The 25,935-nt window shown below is 39.3% G+C and overlaps 1 protein-coding gene and 1 long non-coding RNA gene across 10 annotated transcripts in view; one reads left to right on the plus strand and one right to left on the minus strand.

Moving 5' to 3' along the window:
* The window catches only part of APBB2 (amyloid beta precursor protein binding family B member 2), a 353,214-nt gene that overhangs the window by 235,136 nt on the left and 92,143 nt on the right, over positions 1-25,935 (minus strand). For 7 of the 9 annotated variants that reach the window (XM_078068550.1, XM_078068548.1, XM_078068549.1 and 4 more), the window contains one exon: positions 15,670-15,776. The exons of 1 other annotated variant lie outside the window; for it this stretch is intronic. The gene's annotated coding sequence lies outside the window, so the exon portion shown is untranslated. Of the gene's footprint in view, positions 1-15,669; positions 15,777-23,031; positions 23,053-25,935 lie in introns of those variants that run through there. One more of the 9 variants, XM_078068545.1, reaches the window with a different exon arrangement.
* LOC118525988 (uncharacterized) lies at positions 16,960-24,608 on the plus strand. The gene is made up of 3 exons (XR_004912406.2): positions 16,960-17,165; positions 21,716-21,831; positions 24,537-24,608. It is a non-coding gene; the product is annotated as an uncharacterized LOC118525988 (long non-coding RNA).

Consider the following 25,935-nt stretch of genomic DNA (forward strand, 5'->3'; position numbering starts at 1 on the left):
AAGAAAGCAAGCTCAACTCTGTGGTAGCTATTGTTTCTGGAAACTGAGGAAGTCTTTCATGACAAAGTAGAGCTCCAGTTGAAGTCATGATACAGCACAACTACAGTTTTTGTTAGTTGTACAGAACAAGATTAGACACACCCTGTGAAGAAGGCTTATGAAATAAATTCAAAGCCTGATGTGTGCATATAATTTCCCTGCCTGGGGTCTTAGTTCATAAAGACTTGCCAAGGGATCCATCCCTCAGTCATGGAAGTCAGGCTATAAATCACCTTGAAGGAAATTAATTGTTATTTCAGCAGTGATGTAAATGCTACCTCAAATTCTATTATCTGCCAAACCATCTTTACCATATATCCCTCTTAGCAGTCAGTTTCCATGAAATATCTAATGGCCTCTAAAACAAGAGTTTCATTCCACAGTTGTCCAAGTGAATTATACTGTGCTCACACGGTGTTTTGAAAAGCTGAGATAAATTTATCTCAGTCAATCCCTGATCCACAGCCACCCCCCTTTGTTTCATCTGGAGATCACAATGGACAGTGATTCCACACAGCAATATGTGTGTGTATCAAAGTAAATATGCAATCTAATCACCACAGCTTTGTAAAGAACGAGGCACAATTCTGCTATTTAGGTCTCAGAAATGAAAAGAGAAAAAGGGAGGAAAAAAAAAAACCAAGAAATCAGTCTCAAAAGCTGTTTCCAAGACTACCTTTTTAAGAAATTTAAAAACAAGGGCCAGGTTTTTATGCACAAAGGTAAAGGAGGCAAATTCATAGCCAGCTAATAACCTCAAAATGGTGGAACCATGAACGAGTATTTCCAAAAGAGATTCATTGTATCCAAAGCCAGATCTAATATTTAGGAATACAGAAATATCTCTTTGTTTCTCCTCCCTCTACAAGGACTTAAGAGATCATCCAGAAATTCACACAGAGGGGTTTTATTTTGTTTTGTGTAGGTTCTGGTTCCAACCATTATAAGTAGCAGAATTTTATACATTTACTAAGAATTTCTATTGGATTTTACAATCTCACAAATATCTTCTTCCTCTGGATATTTTTCACTAAACAAATATGACAAGATGTAATTAAAATAGCACTGACTTCACCAATATCACAGAATGTACACTGATAACTAATGAAATTCTAAGGCAAGTGTAAAATGGTGGAAAAAAAGTAACTGAAAGCATGTCAAATGAACCACCGACCCTTCAACACTTACTATAAACACAGCAGTTTGTAGCAGGTGTGGAAACGAGTGAGGCATGTGACACAGTCACTGGCCACCGGGAGCTTAGCATATTTGAGCAACATGACACGTGGAGCTGTGAACAAACACTGAATTAGAGACCTCCTGGAAAGATTTAGACTTTAAGGAAAAGAAGCTGGATAAGGCAGATGGGGCCATATTCTGCCAGATTATTAAGCCTATTATACACATTTTTTTTTATTTTATGTGACATGGACATGTCCACACCTCTTCTATCATAAAGGATACCAATCAATAATGCTGTCAAAGTCAACTTCATGCAACTAAGGAACTTTACTGTATCTTGCCAACACCGCTCATCATACTGCAGTATTTACTTCTGACTAGTCTGAGTCTCCTACTAGACTATGAGATGTTAGAGGTCAGAGGGGTATCCTATTGAACTTTTCCTGCTTAGTTCTTGGCACCGACTGAACACATCACAATCCATTCTATTGTTGATGATGAATGAATGATGAATGAATGGTGATACAGGAGTAGCTGTTTATTTGGTGATTTATCTGAATACAAAGATTGATTCTTGACAACAAAATGGTTCAGGAGGCTTCCACAAAGTTACATTAAGAAAATGATAGAAATCAATATTTTAAAATAGGCAAAAGAGGTATTCATTGAAGCATTATTCATAATAGGAAAAATGACATTCTGAATTTTCAAAAATTGGGTGGTGTGCTGTTCTATTACGGCCAGCCACTTGATAGATTATGGAACTATTAAAAATGACAAATATGAAGGCCTACAACAGAGGAAAATTAAAATCCAACGCTAACAAAACAAATTATTTTAATCGTGAAAGGCTGAAAGATTTTCCCTTAAGATCACAAGGACGCCTGCTCTTGCCACTTCCATTCAACATAGTACCGGCAGTCCTAACCAGAGCAATTAGGCAAGAAAAAGAAATAAAAAGCATCCAAATTGAAAAGGAATTAATAAAAATATCTCCATTTCCAGAGGACCTGAAAACCCATCACAGATGTAGAATACCCTACAGATTCAACAAGAAATAATTAAAACTAATAAACGAATTCAGCAAAGTCGCAAGGTATAAAATCAACATGCAAAAATCATTTGTGTTTCTATACACTAACAATGAACAGTCCAAAATGGAAATTAAGACAACAATTCTATCTAGAAAAGCATCAAAAAGAATAAAATACTTAGGAATAAACTTAACCAAGGCAAAAGATCTATCCACTGAGAACTACAAAATGTAGTTAAAAGAAATTAAAGAGGCAAATAAATAGAAAGACGTCCAGTGTTCATTGTCTGGGAGACTTAAAATTGTCAAGATGTCAATACTACCCAAAGTGATACACAAATTCAAAGCAATCCTTATCAAAACCCCAACAACATTTTTGCAGAAACAGAAAATCTGCACATATTCTCTCTCTTTTTTTTTTTCATATTCTCCCTTTTAATAAACTTTAAGGATGAATCACTCCAAGTTACCAACAAACACTTATAATTAAACTATGAAATAATATATTGAAGATTGCAAATTGGAAGCTACTGTTCAGACACAGAGAAGATCCAACATTTAAAACAGAGTGGCACTGGGTTACTAGAGAGGGAGAGGGGTGGGTTTAAATGGGTGATGGGTATTAAGGAGGGCACTTGTGATGAACACTGGGTGTTGTAGGTAAGTGATGAATCACTAAATTCTACACGTGAAACTAATATTACACTCTGTTAACTAACTGGTACTTAAATACTTGAAAAAAAAGTACTTGTTTTAAAATGAAAAAATAAAATAGAATGGCATTGTCACCAATATTCAGGCTGACAATGGACCAAATTCATGACCTTTTGCATGAGGCAATCACAGGGGAGACTTGGTAAGTCTGTCCTATCAGAAAACAAGTCTGTCATTGCACTTGAAAAGCATACCAAGAGGGGCGCCTGGGTGGCTCAGGCGGTTGAGCAGCCGACTCTTGACCTGGGCTCAGGTCATGATCGCAGGGTCCTGGGATTGAGCCCTGAGTCTGGCTTCATGCTCAGCAGGGAGTCGGCTTGAAGGGTTCTCTCTCTTCCTTTCCTGCTGTTCCTCCCCCGCATGTGTGCATGCTCTCTCTCTCTCTCCCAAATAATCTCTCTCTCTCAAATAAATAAACAAATCTTTTTTAAAAAGGCACATCAAGCAGATAGTATCATATCAAAATGATGGGAGGAATGGCCTTCTCCAGCAAACAAATGCCTGGGTCTCCACAAAACAGCTATCGTCACAAACTAGAGCGGTGGTAAGAATGGTAACTACCATCATCAGATACTGACAGGTTGAATCTGTTCAAAAACTGTTGACAAGGACCTTAAAAATCATATTGCTTATGAAAATCATTTTATGGATAAGAAAATGAGCACCCCAGGAAGAGATGCCTATGTACGTCAAGGTCACATAACTAGAAGGGGGCGAAACCAGGACTGGAATGTAGGTTTCCAGTGTCTCTTCATTTTCCCTAATGAAACTCCTGGGCTCGAGGCTGGAAGTACACCTTAGTCTGCGGGCAGAAAAAGGTTTCTACGCAAAACAATTTTCTCCCCACCCCCACCCATTTTATTGAGATATAATTGACATATAACATTTTATTAGTCTAAGATATACAATGTGATGATTTGATACATGCATATATTACAAAATGATCACCACAGTAAGTTTAGTTATATCCATCCGTCCATCCACCACACAGTTACACATTTTTTCTTGTGATGGGAACTTGTAAGATTATTATGTTACCAACTTTCAAACATACAATACAGTACTGTTAAGTACAGTTACCAAACCGTACATTATATCCCCAGAACTTACCTTATAACTGAAAGTTGGTACCTTTTGACCACCGTCCCCCATTTCCCCCACCCTCACCTCAGGCAACCATCATATCTGATCTCTGTTTCTCTAAGTTTGGGGGGGTTAGATTCCATATATAACTAACACCTTATAGTATTTGTCCTTCTCTGCCTGACTTACTTCACTTAGCATAATGCCCTCAAGGTCCATTGCTGTAAATGGCAGAATTTCCTTCTTTTTTTATGGCTTACTAATATTCCATTGTGTATATATGCCATGGTTTCTTTATCCATCAGCCACTGATGGGCACTTAGGTTGCTTGTATGTCCTGGCTACTGTAAATAATACAATGAACATGGGGATGCAGATATCTCTTCTAGATAGTGATTTCATTTCCTTCGAATATATACCCACCAACAGAATTGCTTCATCATGTGGCAGTTCTATTTTTAATTTTTGGAGGAATCTCCATACTGTTTTCCACAGTGGCTACACCACTACATTTACAGTAATTCACATTCCCACCAACGGTGCACAAGGATCCCTTTTCTCTACCTCCTCGCCAACACTTGTTATCTCTTTTTTGGTAACAGCCCTTCTAACACCTATGAGGTAAGCACAAAACAATTTCTTGTCGGCTCTTAACTACATCAGTATATGGAAACCAACTCACCCCTACTCTAGGAAAGGAACCTTCTAGGATTACATGGAAGCTTCTAAATGATGCTGGACTTTTTGATAGCTGGCTAGTCCCATCCCATCCCTAGGGAAAGGGGTTAGGTCTGCCCTGTGCAAGGGAGACTTCCCAACATCGATTATCCTGGGAAGAGGCAGAGCCTGATATGAGAAATGGGAATGAGCAAGAAAGACTTGGCAGAAAGAAAACGGAAGCGCTCCCTCTTCCAGAGCCTCATTCTCTTGGATGCCCAGACTCTACATTCAGATGTGCTGACAGTCATTTCTGAGAGTGAGAAGTGGTGGTCTACACAGAAAGGTGGCCTGGTAGGTGGCCTGGTAAGGCTGCGGGTTTTGTTAAAAGTCATAAATTCAACTTTTATCTGCTTTAGATAATTAGAGTAGACAAGGAATGGAGTGGAAAATGGGAAAACAGAGTCTCCAAAGAGCTACCACAGTGCTGGCAGCAATGATTAGCAAGGTCCTCAACGTAAATAGGAACCTCTGAGACAGGAATCCAGGCATGAACGCTAGGCTCACCCATCCAGTAAAGATGGTATCCTTTCTTGATCATGGGAGCTCTGAGGAGGGGGTGTTAATTTTTAACTAGGAGACACAATGGGTTTGCTTGCAAATCATCACAGATTAAACACAGATTTTTCAACACCAACAATATAGGCTAATATTCAATGGCTGAGCACTGTGACAACCATCCAGAATGTTTACAGTCAGCGTCCATTCTGATTGGCCAGAAGCTGGGTATTAACTAGTTTGAGTCTCACGGCTTCCAACAGTAACGCCGTCTCCCCACCTTCAGTATCTGCTATTGATTCCTCAGCCTGGGAGAAAATTTCCTTTGTGTTATATGCTTACAGTTTATCCCAGATTCAGGAATGAATAAACATCCTGTTAATAAACTTTAAGCAATAAATCTCATTATTCCCATTTTACAGGCTAGAAAATTGAGGCTCAGAGAAAGAACTCACCCACAGATGGCCAGTGGCAGAGTCTGAATTTTATTCTAAAACAACCAAGTTTTAGAATTACAGAGGAATAATCCCTCTACTTCGAAAATCTACCCTCCTACAAAAGATAACGCTGCAGAGAACAAGAAACTATAGGCCCTGAAGGCAAATGCGTCATTGCCTCATAAAATATTAATATGGAAAAGACTGGTCATAGTATGATTTTAATCCTCCACCCAACTCTCATCCTGCAATCACTGTCAAGCATTACCTGAACACCTAAAACTTTTACATATATCTGTATGACAAAGTATTAGTCTGTTTCTTCAAAGCCCATGTATATGAACTATAAAACCAATTTAACCCTATTTATCAAGAGAAAACCTCAACATACTTCTATTAAAGTTTTGGGAGTCCCTATGTAAATGTCTCATTGGATTAAAATATTACCACCATTTTCAACAAACGACACAATTTAACAGTAGATTTAAGGGGAAAAATCTGAATTTAACAATTTTCCCTCCAGCCATTTCTTTAAGCCTCCAACAAAAACCTCTGTTCTCAGAAATTATTTCTTTTACCTTCTACTCAGAGAACAAATGAAAATGCAACTGAATTAAATTACCAGTGCTGTGGAAACAGGGAGACACTAAATCAAAACTAGTGATGATGACATGATTTTCTCCAATGATGCCAGATTCCCTAAACACTACCCATCATCGTGATAACCTTTAAATGCCCTTTCTCTTATGGCTATGCCAGCCATTAGTTGTAATTAAAGTTCGTTTTGTCAAAATCAGCTTATTTTGCTCAATATCTGATTTTTTTCAGTTACCACTCATTGGTTCTCCTTTCTACTTATTATAATAGATCAGACACTAGTCTAACAGGTCATTTTACTGATACTATATCCACATTAGGTGAATTCATCAAAGGAGTCTGAATGCTGTAAGACTTCTGTTTAAAGACACAGAAGGTCACCAAATTCCCTTAGTAGGGTGGCCATTTAACTTACCATCCACACCAGGACACTTGACAGGGAAAGGGGGCATTATCGAAAATGGTAAACAGGAAATAGGCAGAGTCAGGGCTGTCCCAGCAAACAGACACATATGGTCACCCAATTTATTAAAGAACCAAATACCAGACCTAAAAACCTAAAGTCTTGGGTGCCTGGGTGGCTCAGTCGGGTAAGCGTCTGCCTTCGGCTCAGGTCATGATCCCAGGGTCCTGGGATTGAGTCCCGCATCAGGCTCCGTGCTCAGTGGGAAGCCTGCTTCTCCCTCTCCCTCTGCCCCTCCCCCTGCTCATGCTCTCTCTCTCTCTCTCTCAAATAAATAAATAATATCTTAAAAAAAAAAAAAAAAAAACCTAGAGTCTTAAAAACTGAAATCAAGATCATGGTGGGAAAGGGGAAGGATGCAGTCTTTCTCAAGCATCCAAACCCAATGGCGTTTCCAGATTCCCTAAACATAGCTCCTCCCACCTTGACTCTTCAAACAGTTTGTACATGTGGGTTAAGTCCAGCACATGTCATGTGCTCTCTTTACCTATTTATTGGTTTATTTTATTGCCACCCTCACACTCCTCCTTGATATTACCTTAACTTATCCCCCTTCCTGTGAGACTCCTGTCCCCTCTTCTCCTTATTTTACTTTCCATCACTGAGCTAATCAACCAGAGTTACTGGGTACTCACTACATACCAGGTACTGTGCTAAGTACCTCCTACCTAAAATGGGGAATCCAAAGCTGGATATAGTCCTTGCCAGGTAATTGTTCACATTTTTGTTTGCAATACTTTGTTTAAAACTCAATACAGTTTCTCCAACCTCCATTTCTGCATATCCTAAGCAGCTCAAACCATGAGTACAATTGCAAAGTAGTCTCATGAAGCCACCTCTCTGTTTATTTGTAGGTAATTTAATATATGTACTGATGTAAAAGAATACTAAACTATTTTTTTAGGTGTCAAAATTTCTACATCTTAAAAAACCTTACAAAAGCTCTCCCAGCCAAGACACTGCTTTTGAGGGGAGCAAACACTCTTGCATCCCTATTTCCTCCATCAAGCCGGTGACAAACGGACTCTGTCTTGCCTTCCAGCGAACTTCCAGCACCCTGCAGAGTATCCAGCACAAAACAGGCACTCAATAAATGTTTACTGAGCAAATGATGAGGGGCTCATGGTTAACTACTTTTTTCCCTATATGAGCTCAACATTTTTGTTCCATTGATGATCTCTTAAAAAGCAGCACCTCTGGAGTAACAGGTTCGAGATCAGCCAAAATCCCCAGATCAAACTCCTAGCCACTTAATAGCAATGCAACCCTGCGCAAGGTTTCTAATCATTCCCTAAGCTTTATTTTTCTTATGTATAAAATAGTCCTAAGCATTCTATATACCTTATTTTTCTTCTCTATTCAATAGAGATAGCACCATCTAGCTGGCAAGGTTTTTGTGGTATTTGTGAAATTTGAAAAACAATTTACGTCGAGGGCCCAGCCGGAACCCTTGAGAAATGTGTACTGAATAAAGAATAAATTGCCATTCCATTCTGTGGCTCCAGATCAAAATGTAACCATCAAAATCTAATTTGCCAAAGCTGATCTTCATTCAAACAACAGATACGCATCAAGAGCTCTAATATACAACTGGAGTCTGTCTGCTGTTGAACATCAAAGGAAGAGCTTAACGTATGCTTTTAAATGCAGGAAAACAACAATTAGTTCAGAAGTAAAAGGGAAGGGTGTACAATCCCATTTTATTTTCCCTACCAAAGCATCCAAGTATTAAGAGCTTACCAGCTTACAGCAGGCTGAAGCTTTTTTTTTTTTTTTTTTTTTGCAGGAGTCCTAGAGTGGGGGCAGGCAACCCAGGAAAGGGTTTTTGAATTCAGCATTTATTGATAACCCAAGTTTTTCCCCGGCAAGAATGGACAAGGCCAAGTTTGCCCTGTACTTCAAAGTGCAAAGCTAAGCAGACAAAAACTGCAAGAACAAGATTGGGTCTGAAGAGTATTTTTATCCAGCTGGCTTGCTCTTCCCCAGCGATCTCAAATATAAAACCTCAAAGGAGAATAACATTGCGGGTCTTTGTGCCGCTTCACATTGATGAAAGAAAATAAACTCTGTGACAGAAAGGCCCACGCTTGTTTTTGCTGTGCAGCAATGTTTTGAGACCCATTCTGCTATTTCACTTCCCCTCAGGCGAAGCAGGGGCCACTGGGAGTAAGAAGATAAGAAGCTACCCAGTGCTCCATTTCCAGTGCACCTGAACTTAAACAGCCCGCCGAGGCCAGGGGAGCTATTTACAGACCTTGACTTCCTCTTTTCCAGTAACAGGGGCAGAGACAAGCTAGGAAACTTCCCTGGGGTTTGGTTTCCTTTCTCCCAGCTCACGTATGCTCCTCTCCTGGAAGATGAAAGAAACTCCAGAGTTTTTCAAAGCCCAGAGGCAATGTTGATCTCAAATAACATTTTCCTTTATTTATTTATTTATTTTTTTTTTAAAGATTTATTTATTTGACAGAGAGAGAGAGAGCGCACAAGCAGGGGGAGCAGCAGAGGGAGAAGCAGACTCCCTGCTGAGCAGACAGCCCGACATGGGGCTCGATCCCAGGACCCTGGGATCACGACCTGAGCTGAAGCCAGCCGCTCAACCGACTGAGCCACCCAGGCGTCCCTATTTTCCTTTTTTTAAAAAAAGCCATCATTTCCTACTCTCCTTGGGCATACAGAGCATGAAGCAAAGCTTAAACTCCCCCCTTAGAATTCACAAAAGTAGATGCAGTCCTTACAGCAAAGGGTCATCCTGGGGCAAACGTGGCCTATAATAATGAAATGTCTAATTCCATCCCATAAGCTCACAATTTTGCCCTTCTTTACAGAATATCTAAGCAAAAGTGGCTCTCATCTGAATGCAGATTTTTTCCCTTTAGATTCCCAATGAACCAGGCACATGACCCTATTACCACAGCCTGGTTTCTTAGCCATCTTCATTTATAGATGCTTTCTTGCCAAGGGCCACGGAGTTCATAAACCAAGAAAGTAGGATGCGAACGTAGGTAGTCTGACCCCAGGGCCTCTGATCATTGGCCCTGAACTAGGAAAGCCCTTCTCTTTGTTAGTCTGAGTCCAGCTGGGACCAAGCGAGAGTGACCATCAGCTCCAGGGTTTCATGTGTTTTTGCAAAAGGAGGTCCTTACCTGCATGAATGGCAGGGCAACATTTTTTATGGACTCATAAATACCATTTAAGACATCTGAGTGTTAGAGCTGTCACAGTTCTGAAGCGGCAAGCACAGCTTTCAGCTTCCAAATAGGACTGGAAAGAAGTGCAATTTTAGTCTTGGCCTTACTTAGCCTTTGACAGCAAATCACAAATTATTTTTGCAATCAATCTAGATATCAAATTAAAATCCAATGACTCCTTTATAAGTTCTACTTAGCTATAACTGCAACTGAGGCTTTACATTTATAATAAAAAAATTATTGAATTTTAGGAGACAGAAAAATTTTAAGAGATGATTCATCCTTTTTTTTTTTTAAAAGTAGGCTCCACGCCCAGTGCAGAGCCCAACACAGGGCTTGAACTCAGAACCCTGAGATCAAGACCTGAGCTGAGATCAAGAGTCAGACACCCAACCGACTGAGTCATCCAGGCGCCCCAAGAGATTTTTCATCTTATCAACGCATATTTTATTGAGCAAAGAGATATGAAAGACAAAAACAAAAAAATGAATGACACTGGATCCCAGTGCTCAGAATCTTCCCATCTAGTAAATTAAACAAAACATTGTGTAAATAACTGTGACCCACTTCAAGTTAAAAACAATAAAAAATAAAATCAGAAAATGTTACCAAAGAGATTCAGGTAGGGTATTAAGGGAGTTCAACATATAGAAAAGATTACTTCTAAACATAGCACAGTCATTAAGAACATAAACATGAGAGTCACAAAGACCCAGGTTCAAGTCTTAATGATACCCCTCCCTAGCTGTGTGAAATTAGACAAGTTATTTAACCTCCCTGAGCCTCATTTACAAAATCTTTAAAATGGGACAATAATATCTACCTCTCAGAACTGATACAGGATTAAGGAAAATAAAATCTTAAAACCCTTACTACAGTTCCTAGCACACTCTCAAGTTAACTTGAGTGGCTTCCAGTTCCCAGACCTACTTGTTCTCCGTCCCCCATGTCTAGTTCTTTCTCTTACCAATGCCCCTTAACCTGTCCAATGCCCTGCCAGATCCTATTATCAAATCTTATGTATGTATGTATGTATGTATTTATAGAGAGGGCAGAGGCAAGAGGGAGAGAGAGAATCCCAAGCAGGCTCCATGCCCAGCGTGGAGCCTGACATGGGGCTCGATCTCACAACCCAGAGATCATGACTTGAACCAAAATCAAGAGCCAGATGCTTAATTGCCTGAGCCACCAGGCACTCCTATCAACCCTCCTTTAAAGATGAGGAAATAGAGTTTGAGAATGCGGAACATGCGCAATGTCATATAGTTAGTAAACAGACCACCACGTCCACCTCCAGACTCCTAGGCCTTTGGGTACATGGTTATTTCTTCGTGTAATCTCTTCTATTATTTTAAAAGCAATTAAAAGGCAAGTAGAGCATTTTATTATGCAAATTTTAAAAGGTACCCTCTCTAGGCAGGCCCAGACCCAAGAGCACACAGTTTGTGAGTAACGTGGCAGATGGTTATTAGTCCCCACCACTCACCATTCACACATTCCCTTGTGCAGTGAACAATCTGCATGACCTCACATGGTGGCCCTGGGGCTCCAGTCTCGTTTTCTCTTTTTCAGTCTACATTCCACACTGCCACCCAGGTGATTTTTGTAAAACTCCCATCTAATTATGAACTTTCTTCTACCTTAAAATTTTTATGGCTATATATTGCTTAGAAACCCCAAGCCTCTAGCATGGCACACATGTGACCCTCCTCACTCTGGCACCAATGCCTTTCAAATCTCAGAGCCAACTCTGCTCTCCACCATGTCCCACACCCCAGCCGCAGTAGAGTTCTCACTACTCCCAGAACATACCATGAGCTTCCATTCCTCTACACCTCGGCACGTGCTTTTCCTACTACTTCCTCCAACTCCTCCCTGTCTTCTAACGCCCACAAGATTTATCTCAGGGACAGCTCTTCCATGCAATAAAGACATTTCCTGATTCCTCAGCTGAAATGACTGCTCCTTCCTCAGCAAACCCAAGTCCCCACCACCTCGAAGGAGTCAGGAGGATATTGCATGGGCTTTGACGTTAGATGGGTCAGAGTCAGAATCCTAACTCAAACATTTTCTAGCTGAGTGAGTGTGGGCAAGTTACCTTCCTCCCTCAATTTCAATAATCCCTACCCCAAGAATTACTGGGAAAATCAAATGGCTCCATGCTATGTCTTTCACACTTGCCCAGGCACTAAAGCCACCCTATGGGCAGAATGCATGAAATGTCAGTAACATTCAATTGTATCATGTGAACTAAGAATTACTCTAGGAGGAGAAATTATGACTACATTACATGTATACAGGTTTTCAAGTATAAAAAATATATATGTTTTTACAATTATTGCTCGAAGTTTATCAACTAAGTGCTTCAACCCTTTTTTTTCCATTTATTAATTTAACTTAACAAGTAGTTGCAGGTATTAGAAGTTTAAGAAAATATAATGGAAGAAAAAAACCCAAAGATTAGAGAATTCTATTTATAACTTATTTTGGAGGGAATGGGTCAGTAAGTATCATTACTGAATTTTCGTAATCAAAGACCTCATCTAAGAGCATCCCTCCCACGGTTTGTCACATGGTATAGGCTGAATAAATGTTATTTGAATCTGAATTTGAAACTCAAATTATGTTCCTTGAAAGCAAGGGCATATCAGTCATCTCTGAATAAGGAGCTCCTAGCACAGTGGTTGGTGCATAGTAGTTGCACACCAAATGTTGATTTAATAAATGAACTTAAAATTGAGAAAGTATGCAAAGGGCTAGAAAACATTCTGCATCTCCAATTAATTTAGATTGCAATTTACTCCAATAAATTCTAGTCCAAAGTCTTTGAAATGCTCCTCCCTTTGTACCCACCTCATTCGAGAAATTTAAGTTTCTCAGGAGGGAGAAATATGTAGGTGGAATCCTTCCTTCGGCACAGAAATATTGATGAAGACAACAAAGCGGGAGGAACGTGTCACCTGCACTCTTGGTAGTATAACAAAGGGACCAAAGAAGACACAGTGCTTTATACACCATACCCGTCAGACAGTGACACTTAGAGTTCTGAATACCCATCTAGTCCCACGAGCCTCCTATTCAGAACATGTCTGGTTACAGTAAACACTGTACAGATTATAGAAGGTGAATCCTAGTCTATTCTCTGTTTGCAGATGGAAAATTCACACTCTGTATTTCACATTTGTATTCTCCTTTGTAACGGAAAGCCACGATGTCCTCAAATTAAACAAAAAGCTAAGATCCGATTGTTTTACTTTCACTAAAAATGATATTGTAGATAAATATTTGTTAGCATGGGGATTCATTATTTATTGTTAAGTGGAAAAAGACAGGATACCGAACAGTTTGAAGAATAGAATCCTCTTTCAGTACTGACATAAAAAGAAACGTATGCACATGTTCAGTAGAACAGTAAAAGAGAAGCTATTTTTTACTTCTTTTAAAATAATCCATGGCTAATTTTTCAAAAGGGCATCTATACTTTATAAGCATTACAGACTCAAGTGTCCAGAAATCTACTTTAAATAATTAAATAAAATGCAAATGCAATTAAGAAAAAATAAAATTAGAGGATGCAAAGATGCTGAAAAGAAGTGTGGAGGTTCTTTCGGGTGCTGGCTTTTTCCTAAAATTGTGCTTGCCTCGCCCCTAAAGAAATCACTGATACATTTAAGTACCCATTCCAGTTTTCAAAGTACGGTCAGAAACATTCCCCTATGACTTTTGTCACTGTCAGAAAGGACGTCCTTCCTTCTCCCCTGCCCTGCCTCTTCCTTAATGTTGCCTTCCACCTAACCAGTTCCTTCAGGACTGGATTTATACAGAGTGTACTTAGGCATTATAACCTTCTTTTTTTCTTTCTTTTTTTTAACCTAAAGGTAAATTATGCACAGCCTTCTGTGCGTATAAATATTCACCTATACCATCAGTTTTAGGAAGCAGGGATCTTTTTGCCCTGGTCCCTCTGGTAACACAAGGGTTGTCTTTAGCTTATTATTGTGACCAGAGTTCCTACAGATGTCTTGCCTCTACAAAATGGAAATACAACTTTTACAACAATGGCACAAAGGGAGTATTTTGGTACAAGGGAAGGAAAATACCTCACCAGAGACTATATTAAATTTTAAAGAGATGCTAAATTATTTGAAAGACAGTTTCAGTAGCTTACCTTCTGGAGGGCTAAGTTATATTTCCAATCTAAACATCAAATATCTGGATCCTGAAGCCCACAGAATTAATCTTTTGCCCTTTTCATTCCACTTCTGTGGATAGACTGATGACTTCCAACATAATCCTCTTTCAAATACCGTTCCAAGAAGGAATAATAACTATACCACATAGGATTTCCTTTATGTTAAGGTTAATATGTGAATATAAAATTCAACTAAATAAATTGCTATCATTTTTTAAAATGCCACTGACAATAGCATTTCACTACTGCAAATATTCCACTGTAACATTAAAAAATTTTTGGAGAAAATTTACAAAGTCCTTGCTTTCAATGAATTTATATTGACAGCCCTCAGAAATTATATTTGTAGTGTGTGTATACTCTTTGTAATAAATCTTTCAGTACAAATATTTTATATAACCTAAAAAAGCTTCATAATTCATGACCCTTACCTAATTATAAGTATTATATAATAATACACAATTTAATTATAAGCAAATTTATAGTGTGTACAATATAACAATGAAATCTGATCTTACTATTTAATACTTCTATGGAACTTCTAGAGCAGAGTTGTCTTCTGCCTTGTTTTGTTTTAGACACATTTTAACTAGCTTATTTGTACGGTCAGAAATGTAGAGGAACCGTAAGACAAAAGGCATACAAAGTTTAGGAAACTCCCTAGGAATTTTATGGACAAATGGTTCCTATTGTCAATGATATTGTTTCTGGAACATGCCAGAAAAAACGATTTGTGTGTGTGTGTGTGTGTGTGTGTGAATGTACATGTGTATGTTTTGTTTTGCTTACATTCTTATGGGCCATTCATACTTCCACGTAAATTCAGCAATAAAGCAGATTGACTTTATTATCTTCAAGGCCCATTTTTACCCTTTCAAAAAGATCAGGGAATAAAACTGAACTTTATGGACCCAAGCAATTTTTTCTAAAAGATAGCAAAACCATTCACACAATGTCTTAATTAGACTATCTCAGAGTACCAACAAAAAGCTATAAAACAATAAAACTGACAGACACATCCATTCTTCTAAGACCAAGCTACATGAGGGACATATTGAACAAATGATTACACATTTTGTTTTCCTTTCCAGACAAGAAAAGAGCCAAATGGGATTTCATTCTTATTCTAAAAATTCAGAACCAAAGAGCCTATCTAAAAGTCTAAAACACTTGAAGCTCAGAAAACTGGACTCACTTTTCTGCACACCCTAGTAAATGCTTTATCTTTATAATTTAATTTGTCTACTGCACACCTGATAAAAGGTTTATCACAACCTTGAGGACTCAGTTTATGAAACCCAAAAGACTTGGCACAATGCAGACAGTCTTTTACTTACTTATTTTTTTTTTTTTTTAAAAAGAAGGTCTCTCGAGTTCCTTTCCATTTTTCAAATCCGTAAGAGCATATAAAACTTACAAAGCCAGGAAAGAATAAAAGTAGAAAAGCCACAGACCCACACTGTTAACTTTCTGAGAGAAGTATAACAAGAATTTTTTTTAAAAAAGCAAGTTAGAAAATTACTTACTTTTTCCCCAGGTCTTTGGTACAGAGCTCAGAAGGCAAATTTCCCTTTTCCCACAAAGTCTTGTTAGTTAATAGCAATCACTCAATGAGGTCAAGCAGCCCAAATATCTAAAAATTGTGCAGAGACAAAAAGTTAAAATTCAAAGTCAGCTCAGAAATTAAAAATCAAGACACCCCCTTGCTATTCAGGGTCTCTCTGCATAATTAGAATACACATTTCATTGGAATATCTAAATGATGAGCCATGTTAGTTACTTTTCTTTCAGAACAATACTAACAAGGCCTGCTAAATCAAGATGCTATTTTGATCCGTTGTCTTATTAAAACCACTAAAGGGGGATCCAGCAAAGGCTTCTTGGCAACCATTCACGGTAAAACTGTCCTTCTCGAGGAGTCATAAAAAATAACCGAGGGAGGATCCGGGCTTCTAATTATACTGTGACTTGGGAGGGAAGGTCTCCCGAAGTCACACTTGCCTGCTCCACCTTCCAAAGACAAGCTCATCTCACAAGCACAGAAATGGTTGTAAGTAGAAATGCACAGTAACAACCTAAAGAAAATCACCAACAACTTGTAAGCACCCTTCTCGTGGTTTCATTTAAGCACACTTCACTTTTGCAGGTGGGAATGAGGAGTTGTTTTTTCTAATCAAAGAGAAAATCCGAAAATTCTATACGATAATATCCTCATTTGAAACCAAAGTTTCTTCCCCAACAATCTCACAAATGAATACATAGGTAATAACTCATGAGATGACAAAGTTTGACTAGGTAAAACGGATGCCACAGGTAAACCATAACTAAAGTCAGCACGCTGCCACCCCCGCCCCCCCCAAGCTCTTCCATGCTGGGCCTTATGCTAGATGTAATTCTAAGCACAATAAACTCATTTAAAAGCCACAAGAGATTGAGAAATAGGTCAATTAGAAGGAGGCAGGAAGCAATGTTACAGGAGGCGGTCATAACTGAAAAACAGAATCCCACAAACATTGATAGGCATCACTCATTATTATTAGTATTGTCACTGTGACTGCCAACACTTAACACGATGCTCACTCGTATGCCAGATTCTTCTCGGAAGCATTCTACACGTATTCACTCTATTAGGGATAGAGAAAAGAACATCCCCTCGACGTCACTGTCTTACCACTCGGTACAATCAGTTCTGCTATAACGTTTGTGTTTGTTCCAAGACTGCTATGCAATCTCACATTTGTTGATGCGTGATTTCATTGCAGGAAACCCTAGATAATAGCAGAAGACTGCACCTAGGCAGAACGCAGCTGCGTAAAGATACATAGGATGTGCAAAGCCCATGCCTCCAACATCTACGGGCGACCCCAGTGTCCACCAGTGCTATGAGCTACACCCATCCACACAGGGTGCCCCGACTTCCCTTCTGATTTCAGGGAGCCATCCTTCCACCACTTCAAATAACTCACAACCCGCAACCTTTGGAAGGCCTCAGTCTGCAAGAAAACATCAGGATTTTGTCAAGGTAAAGTGTCATATTGATTGTACTATTTATTTCTTAACCACCTAATATCTGTAAAATTGTGCTACAATTTTTATTCAGTTCCTACCTTATTTTTTTAATGTGTCACTGATAAAGCTTTTTGAATGTTATGCCCTGACCCTATTTTTCCCATAAGTGCTGTGGGTTTTACTGCATGATTTTGCATAGCACAGTGGGTCTTAGAAACACCTGTCTCGGATTTTAGCAGAACTGACTATACGGTAACTAGTGTTCATAAAGATGCTTGTGATTTGAACCAGAAGGGGGTAAATTGTGATTTTTATAGCTTTTCATTATGTTAAAGAGGATAGCAATGTATGTAATACAATTTTAGAAAGATTCTCATTCACAATGTTTATAATTATCAAGTGTAGACACTTAAGGGACAGTTCGAGTTACGTGAAAATTTTATTTATGAGAAGTTCCCTAATGGTGTTAGATGAATAAGGCTACCACACCATTCTGCACAGATCAAGATGATGGCGTTATAAAGACAGATCCTGGCAGGCAAGAGGGCTTAACTGTAATTACTGGAAATGACAAACTGAACTGAATTACTTTTCACCCCTTGAAACCAGTAAATTGAAAAAAGACTCTGAATTTATCCTTTAAAAAGTCCAAGATATACATAAAAAGTATGGATATGTATGTACAAAGAAGTTTTCCTATGATAAGTAATATGACTTCAAGCAATTTTAAAAATATAAATGCCCAACAATGGGTAAACAGTTTTTTCTAAATCCGTAAATCATTTCATAAAATAGGAAAACGTTTCTAAGCAGTGTTCACTGGCAATGCAGACTATAAAACAGGATGTTCAGTATAGTCCCAATTTTGTTTAAAAGTATCTGTAGCTAGAAAAAAGGGGGGAAAAAAGTCAACATTTGTATAGCTGCTAATTAGAGGTAATGAAATTAGAGTAAAATAATTTTTAGTTTCTTTGCATTTCCTTGTGGTACCCAAATTTCTCAAAATAACCACATCTCTTTTACAATTACAAATAACAATATGCTAAGGAGCATCTGGGTGGCTCAGTCATTAAGCATCTGACTTCGGCTCAGGTCATGATCTCGAGGTCCTGGGATCCAGCCCAGCATCAGGCTCCCTGCTCAGCGGGGAGTCTGCTTGTCCCTCTCCCTCTCTTTCTGCCTCTCCCCCTGCTCGTGCTGACTCTCTCTCAAATAAATAAACAAAATCTTTTAAAAAAAAACACACAAATAACAATATGCTATATAAAAATAGAACTAAGGCATTTGATGGGAAAAAACCTCTTTTTATCCCCACTTTAAGTTCACATGTAAATCCAGCCAATGAAGGCCAGACCAAGAACAAGGACACCAGAAGCTTCCTTCATAAGCATTAACAGACCCAGTCTCATAACTGAACCCTTCAAAGTATTTTCTATCTCACAACTCAAGGCAAACACAGTCCCAACAGGGACATTCAAAGTATATAAATCCATTACAGAGGCCAAAATATAATTTGCTTTTACTGGCTAAAACTGTCATGTATTTAGTAAAATCCAGATGAAAGAAGATTTTTTTAAGTTATATAATTGTATATAAGCCGTCTTAATATCTGAAAGAAATTTCATTCTGAATGAAGAAATCGTGTTCTGGATAAAGCGCCTTTCAAACAAGATCAAGATTAAAGAAATACAAGGGGCAGTGGACTTGGGCGTAGGAATAACCGCTCCACTTGGTGAGTTTTAAATAGAAAGTACCAAGAGACAGAGGCTGATCTTTATGAGTTCCAAAAGAACTCAGTTATATTAAGATCTTCCCAATAACAACGAAACTTGACTTTGAAAATTGTCCATTTGCCAAAAATGGTGACTCCTTAGTCGTGAAGGCACTTAGTTTGATCCCATACATGGATATCACAAAAGAACTGAATGGTGAGGGTACTCAGGAGTCAAAGGACAATTTGGGACAATGTGGCCACAACACACCTGAGTTCACTCACCTATGCTCGGCTAGCAGCACATTTAAATAATGTGTTCCTTTCCATTTTCAGTTTAACCTTCCTGGTGTAATGCACAGCCAGGAACCCACGAGAACAGTTGCTTTAATACGATGACTCTGCATTCTCAAGAACGTACTGAGAATTCAAAGTCGGTGGTTGTGGGTGTGGGTGTGCGCTTCTGTTTCATGAAACTATAAGGCATCTGTAACATTCAGCATACGCATTGGAATAAAAACCATATTCCTGCTGGACAAAGTATACATGTAGTAGTCTTTATATTTTTGTTTTGTTTTCTTCCACTTCCACAAATGCTGACTTTGATGAAAACCAAACAAAAACAAAACCCTTATGTTTCAAATTTGCTTTGATATTTTTAAGCATTTTCATAGGTTCCCTATCAAATGGAAACGAAAGCTACTGGCTTCGTGTTTTGTTTTAAAGAATAGAAAAGGCAAAATGAACATTTAAATTCGTTATTATGTATAGAAAAAGATCACAGAGGACATACTGAGTTCCAAAAAATCAGGCGATTCAAGATACCTCTCAGAGGCTCTATCATCGTATCAAATGCATGCTGATTACTTTGGAAAATAACAGAAATTCTTGGCTTCTGAGTCTCACAAGTTGCTGCCTAAAATGCTGCACATATGCATCTCTAATAATTTGCAACCAGATATTATAATCAGTACATCAAGTCAGATATTATATTCAATTGTGAATATTCAAAATAAAAAGTATGAATTTTAATTTTTAAAGGCCATGCTGAAATATACATCCATCTCGGCATACCACATGCTGACCCTGAAAATACAGAGCACTTAGGAACTCTCAGGATGGAAACTATATTTCTTAAATTGCTCTAAGAATTAGCACATGTATAGCTCAGGGGAATATGCTCTCTTAGCATTACTGGATATAAAAAAGGGGCGACCGATTTTCAGAGTCTACCTAGAAAAAAAGCAGGAATTATTTCCTGGGGCTCTCTAGCCACTCCCTGGGCAGAATTCCAACATAATTTAAATTGGTCTTTGGCACCATTTCACTTCCCTTTTTGCCTCCCTGTGCTACCTCCAGTCCAAAGCCAGAGGACCTTCACTTTTGATGGCCTCTTCCTCTCAACTGGTTCTTTCCTTCCAACTTCTAAACAACCAGTGGCTCCAAGGGAATAGTTTAGCAGAAATTGGAGGATGGGAGAGCTTAAACAAATGACGGTTGACGTTTAACTTTCTCTAGATCATACGTATTTTTAAAGAAAAGCCTGAGCACCCAGATCTTGGCTTCTAAATACCTTAGTTCATTCCAGAAACAGTTGGGTCCAGGCCTGGGGCAAGGACAGCATAAATTTGCCTAGAATATCTTACTTTGCCAGAAACTAAGGAAATGCTCAAATATTAACGCAGACATGACAAAAGGACACGGCTCCCACTGGCCAAATGTGAGACAGTTTGAACAACAGCAAAAAAAAGAGAATGATATGGATGAATTAGAACATACTGAATAAAACAAAGGAACCATAAATCCAGACATTCATGAAATAGGGGATAGCAGGAAGCTCTTCTTTATGAAGAATGCCAGCTAATAAAATACCAAAGGAATAGCAGAAATAGAAAATCCCACTTTGCAACCACCCGGGCAATAATTGATTCAGTCAAGGATCATTAATGGATGCTAAAACCATTAGGGAAAGGGTTTTGTGGATCAGGATACTCACACAGTCTCAGAGCATCACCCCACAGATTACTTATCACTTGCCTAGGGGAAAGGGTGTCTTTATAATGGATAATTCTGGCAGACCACTTTACCCAAGTGATAGTTAGCATAATCAATTATGAGACAATTGAATGTCATGTGTCTCCACAATCACTGTGTCATATGTTTGTCAAAATGCTTAATCTGTACCTAATCATAAAGTAACAATCAAACAAATCCAGATTGTGGGACTTTCCGCTAGACAACTGTCTTGAAATCTTCCAAGATATCAGTGCCATGAATGATAAAAAAAAAAAAACAAAAACGGGGTGACTGCTCTAGATTAAAGGAAACTAAAGATACAAAATTCAATGAATGATTGTTGAGGATTCTTAGATGAGGAAAGGAATAGTTATAAAAAACATTATTGGAATAACTGGGGAAAGTTAAATAAGTATTCAAATATTATCTATATATTAGATAATACTTCTTAGTGATGGGTTATGTGGAAGAGTATTCTTGTACTTGGTAGATATGTGTTAAAGTATTTGGAACAAAAAGTTTATGATCTCTATAACTCAAATGGTTCAGTAAAAATTATTTAAAGTGTGTGCATGTGTAGAGAGCCAGCCAGACAAGACACAGAGACAGAGATAAAGCAAATCTGGCAAAATGTTAGCATTTTATATGGCAGGCTAGCTGTGATCTATAAAAACCAGTAACCATGATTACTTGCGGGCTGCTAGATCTACTCTGTATAAAGACAGATCATAAATGACTTGAAAGGAAACAGACACAGATAGGTATATAGTCCACTGGTGTCACAGCATTTAGCCTGTATTTCAAGAAACTTTTTCCAATTCATTTCTCTTCTGTAGCAATTGATTAATGATCACTAGTTGGGATGAAGGAAATTGAAAAAGAAAAATAAACTCAAGGAAGAGGATAAACATGAGCAACTGTTCTGTTCTCCTCCACTAATTGTGAAGAAGAGGTAGGTCTCAAGGCTTTAAAATTCTGCCTTGTGGGGAGCCTGGGTGGCTCAGTCATTAAGTGTCTGCCTCCGGCTCAGGTCATGATCCCAGGGTCCTGGGATCGAGCCCCGCCTTGGGCTCCCTGCTCGGGGAGAAGCCTCCTTCTCCCTCTCCCGCTCCCCCTGCTTGTGTTCCTGCTCTGTCTCTCTCTGTCAAATAAATAAAATCTTTAAAAAAAATAAATAAAATAAATAAAATTCTGCCTTGTTTCCCTTCCTGGTGAGAAAGGCTGTGTGCGTGTGGCCATTTCCACTGAGCCAGAAAGAGTCCCTCTGCAAGCTTCCTACTGAGCAAACCCTGAGGCGGGAAGGCTGAGCAGCTCAAGTCATCCCCAGCCCTGGTCAAGCCTACAACAGGCCGTGGGAGCGACAAGCCAGGGAGGCAAACAAACATGCATCCCAGAAGCACAGCTCTCTGCAGCTGCCCCAAGTTTAATGGGTTTGAAACAGAACTCTCCCCACCAAATGTGACCCCTCGTTTCTATGACCCCTTTTCTTAGTCTGTCCAGTCTCAAAATCGTAGCTTCGCCTTTCACTTTGGTTCCCATGGCCCATCCTTCATACCCGCTCCTGCTCGCTCGCATCCTCAAGACCACGTTGGCCACAGTTTCTCAGATTCCAGGCGAATGGCCTCTCTTTCCTCTGTTCTTCCTCAAAATTTCTGTCTATGGTACTCACTTGGCACTTTTTTAATATCTTTCTCATACAGTATCAATTCCACACCCACTGTAGGTAAGTGCTTTGCTATGCTATCTCATTTAAAAAATCACTGTAAGTCTGTGAAATATTCTTTTATCCCAACGTTACAGAAGAACGGATGTTCAGGGGAGACAATCTGTCCAAGATCACAGTTGTAATGCTGACATTCAGACCTGGCCTTCTGGTTCTACCCTAACACCAAGGGGCTTCATATTGTTAGTTACAGCTTTAAACACCATCCCCTGGCCTTAAATCAAGCAGATGATCCTCAAAGGAAAGGACCCATTTCATCCAACTTTGTGCTCTCTCTAGAGCCTAGCAATACTCATAACTCATGTTCACGGGTTTATATTTCAAGCCTCAGCTCAGAGACTATTTTTCTTGGTGACTTCCACCCCTGCAGAAGCAACCACTCAATCCTCCTTGCCCTCCATATGCTTCTGCAGGATATGCAAGCCTTACCTGCAGGGTCCGGGACTGCTACGTGTGGACCCAGAACACAGGAAGCCCTTCACGAATGTTCACTGAATGAAATGTTTATGTGTGAGACAGGTTTCTTGACAGGGTTGCTATGGCTTACTAAAAAAAAAAAAAAAAAGAGAGAGAGAGAGACCTCATTTTTAGCTTTAGCACATATGAGGCGAATTATTTTAAGAAAACATGACAGAGGGGAAATGGAGAAGAACAGAGAGCACAGGTCTTGGCTCTTTGAGCCATATCCACTTCACTTGCTGCCCTGAGTATACCGTGTTATAGAGCTTCCAAATTTTAATGTATATGTAATATCACTCAATACAAATTATGATTCTAGGGTAGAGCCCAAGATTCTGCATTAGCAAGCTCCCAGGGGATGTCGAGGACGCTGAATCTAAGGACCACACATTTGAGTAGCAAAAAGTTCTAGACAGTATAGTGAAAGTCTGCCCGTTTAGAGAGATGTAACACGTAGATTAAAATAGCGAGACATAAATTCACAGAGTGTTAATGCTAGTTATCTCTGGGTTTCTCCTTTCCACTTTTCTATAATTTCCAAGAATTTTATCATGATTCTTGCTGATGGCAATAAAATTTTAAATCCTATATATACAATTGCACTTAAAAACTGTACATTTGGACATTTCCACTCTGCACGGCTACATCTTTATTTAAGCAACAAATAAAAGGACTAGACTGGGGAGAGAACAGGTTGGTGAATTAGCAATTCCCTATCTCCTCATTTAAACACTTAGATTAACATAAAACAGCAATTATCCTTAACAATCACCACAAGCATTGTTTTTCTCAGGTTCCTTTCCCTTAAAAGAGAAAGAATCCATTCAGTTGGAAGACAACAAAAGGCAACCCAAATTAAGGACAGAAGGAAAAACAAGCAGGCACTACATACTGGATCTTTTCCAAGTGGGTCAATGGAACCGCATCAAAGTCCAAACAGAGGTGGAAATACGGTTCCCCTAGAAGAGGCAGGGTGGGCTGGGTTCCACTACAAGGCTAAATGGAATCATTTAACGTAGCACTCACCGTGCACCTGCCAGTGAGGTGGAAAGAAATGATTCCCAGAGGAGCCCCACTTCCACAGTGTAACAAGGAGATGTCATTAGGAAAAGGCAATGAGAGGGTGCCCCTTTGGAGGAGAACCTTGCTCAATACCCATCTCCTTCTCTTGCATAAGAGTCTCAGTGCTGGCCAGGGTATATTCTGTGAGTTGGAGAAGTGTAGCCGGGGGGAGGGGGAATTTTGCACACCCACCCCAGGACTTAGAACAATTCAGACACTTGCCCAGCCACAGGGGTCTGTGAATCAGGGTGGGCCAAAACCAAAGAAGGAGGCTCTGTGCCCCAGCACTCACAAGGTTCTGCTTCCTCTGCTTTCCAAATCTCTTCCAACTTCCAGGGAAGACTTTCCCGTTGCAAGCTTCAGGCTCATACCACAATTCCACCCGCAGTCCTAACGGACTTCTTGCCTTCCAGAAATATTGTGAAACTACTGTGAAATTACCCACCGGGATTGGAACCGAGTATCCAAAAAGCTTATCGAGACAACGGAACCAAAAATCACTTCTGTGTGTCTACACAGAACATTCGGGATGTCTTTTCACATGGGGGAAGTTTCGACACTGGGCTCACCCGAAATCAATGTGTCACTGTATCTCTACTGAATTCTATGAGTCTAGTGCTGGTCTACTCAAGGCCAGTAGGCAGATGCGGAGTTATTTAAAAATGCGATCACTTGAAATTTCAAAACTAACATCAAAGTCATCATCTTGATGGGGGGAATCTGAATCTATTTGGATTTAACATTTATTTATTGATATTCAGTAAGGCAGTTTCCTTATTTCTTGGAGATGCATGCTCAAATATTTTGGGGTAAAATGTCATGATATCTAGAATTTATTTTTAAATGGTCCAGCAAAAGATAACCTATGAAAATTTATACTGATGAAGTACATAGGGAAGAATGTTAATAATTATTAAAGTTAGGGGCATCTGGGTGGCTCAGCCATTAAGCGTCTGCCTTCGGCTCAGGTCATGATCCCAGGGTCCTGGGATCCAGCCCAGCATCTGGCTTCCTGCTCAGCGGGGAGCCTGCTTCTCCCTCTCCTCCCCACATGTGTGCTCTCTGTCACTCTCTCTCTCAAATAAATAAAATCTTTAAAAAAAATTATTATTATTATTAAAATTAGATGGAGATTCTATGGATGTTCACTGTGGTATTCATTCTACTTTTTTCTATATTTGAAAACTTTTAAAAGTTTAAATTTCTCTTAGTCCATAATGAACACAGGGTACTATATAAGACTGATGAATCACTGACCTCTACCTCAAAAACCAATAAGACATTATATGTTAATTAATTGAATTTAAATTTTAAAAATGAAAAATAAATTGATATCGGTCAAAAACATTTATCTTACAGTTTTATCTCCCTTGTCCTATTATTGTCCTACCATCTTACACTATGGTCCATCTACAGTAAATAATTTTCTTTCCTCCAGAAGACATTTTCCCAAGCCTTCCCACTCTCCGTACCTTTATGTATTACAGTCTCTCAACCTGGCATTTTCTCTCGATGGTCACTGTGCCTCTGGTTAGAGCAGACTTAATCCTTTTAGATCAATCTCAAATGCTGCCTTCCCCAAGAAGACGTTCCCATCCACCTCCCCCCGCGCCCCACAACTTTACGCATCATCCTTTTCTGACTCATCACACTTAGCACAGTCCATCCCCCGTGGTCAAACTTGAAGCTGACATTGACCGACAGCTCCCTATGTTAGGCCCTGCTCTACACACTCTCATGTGCATTCTTTCACTTACTCATTCTATTCCTACCCCAGTGAGGCAGGAACTGCTACTGCCCCCTTCTCACGGG

The sequence above is a fragment of the Halichoerus grypus genome, chromosome 3 (assembly GCF_964656455.1).
Source record: "Halichoerus grypus chromosome 3, mHalGry1.hap1.1, whole genome shotgun sequence".
NCBI lineage: Eukaryota > Metazoa > Chordata > Mammalia > Carnivora > Phocidae > Halichoerus > Halichoerus grypus.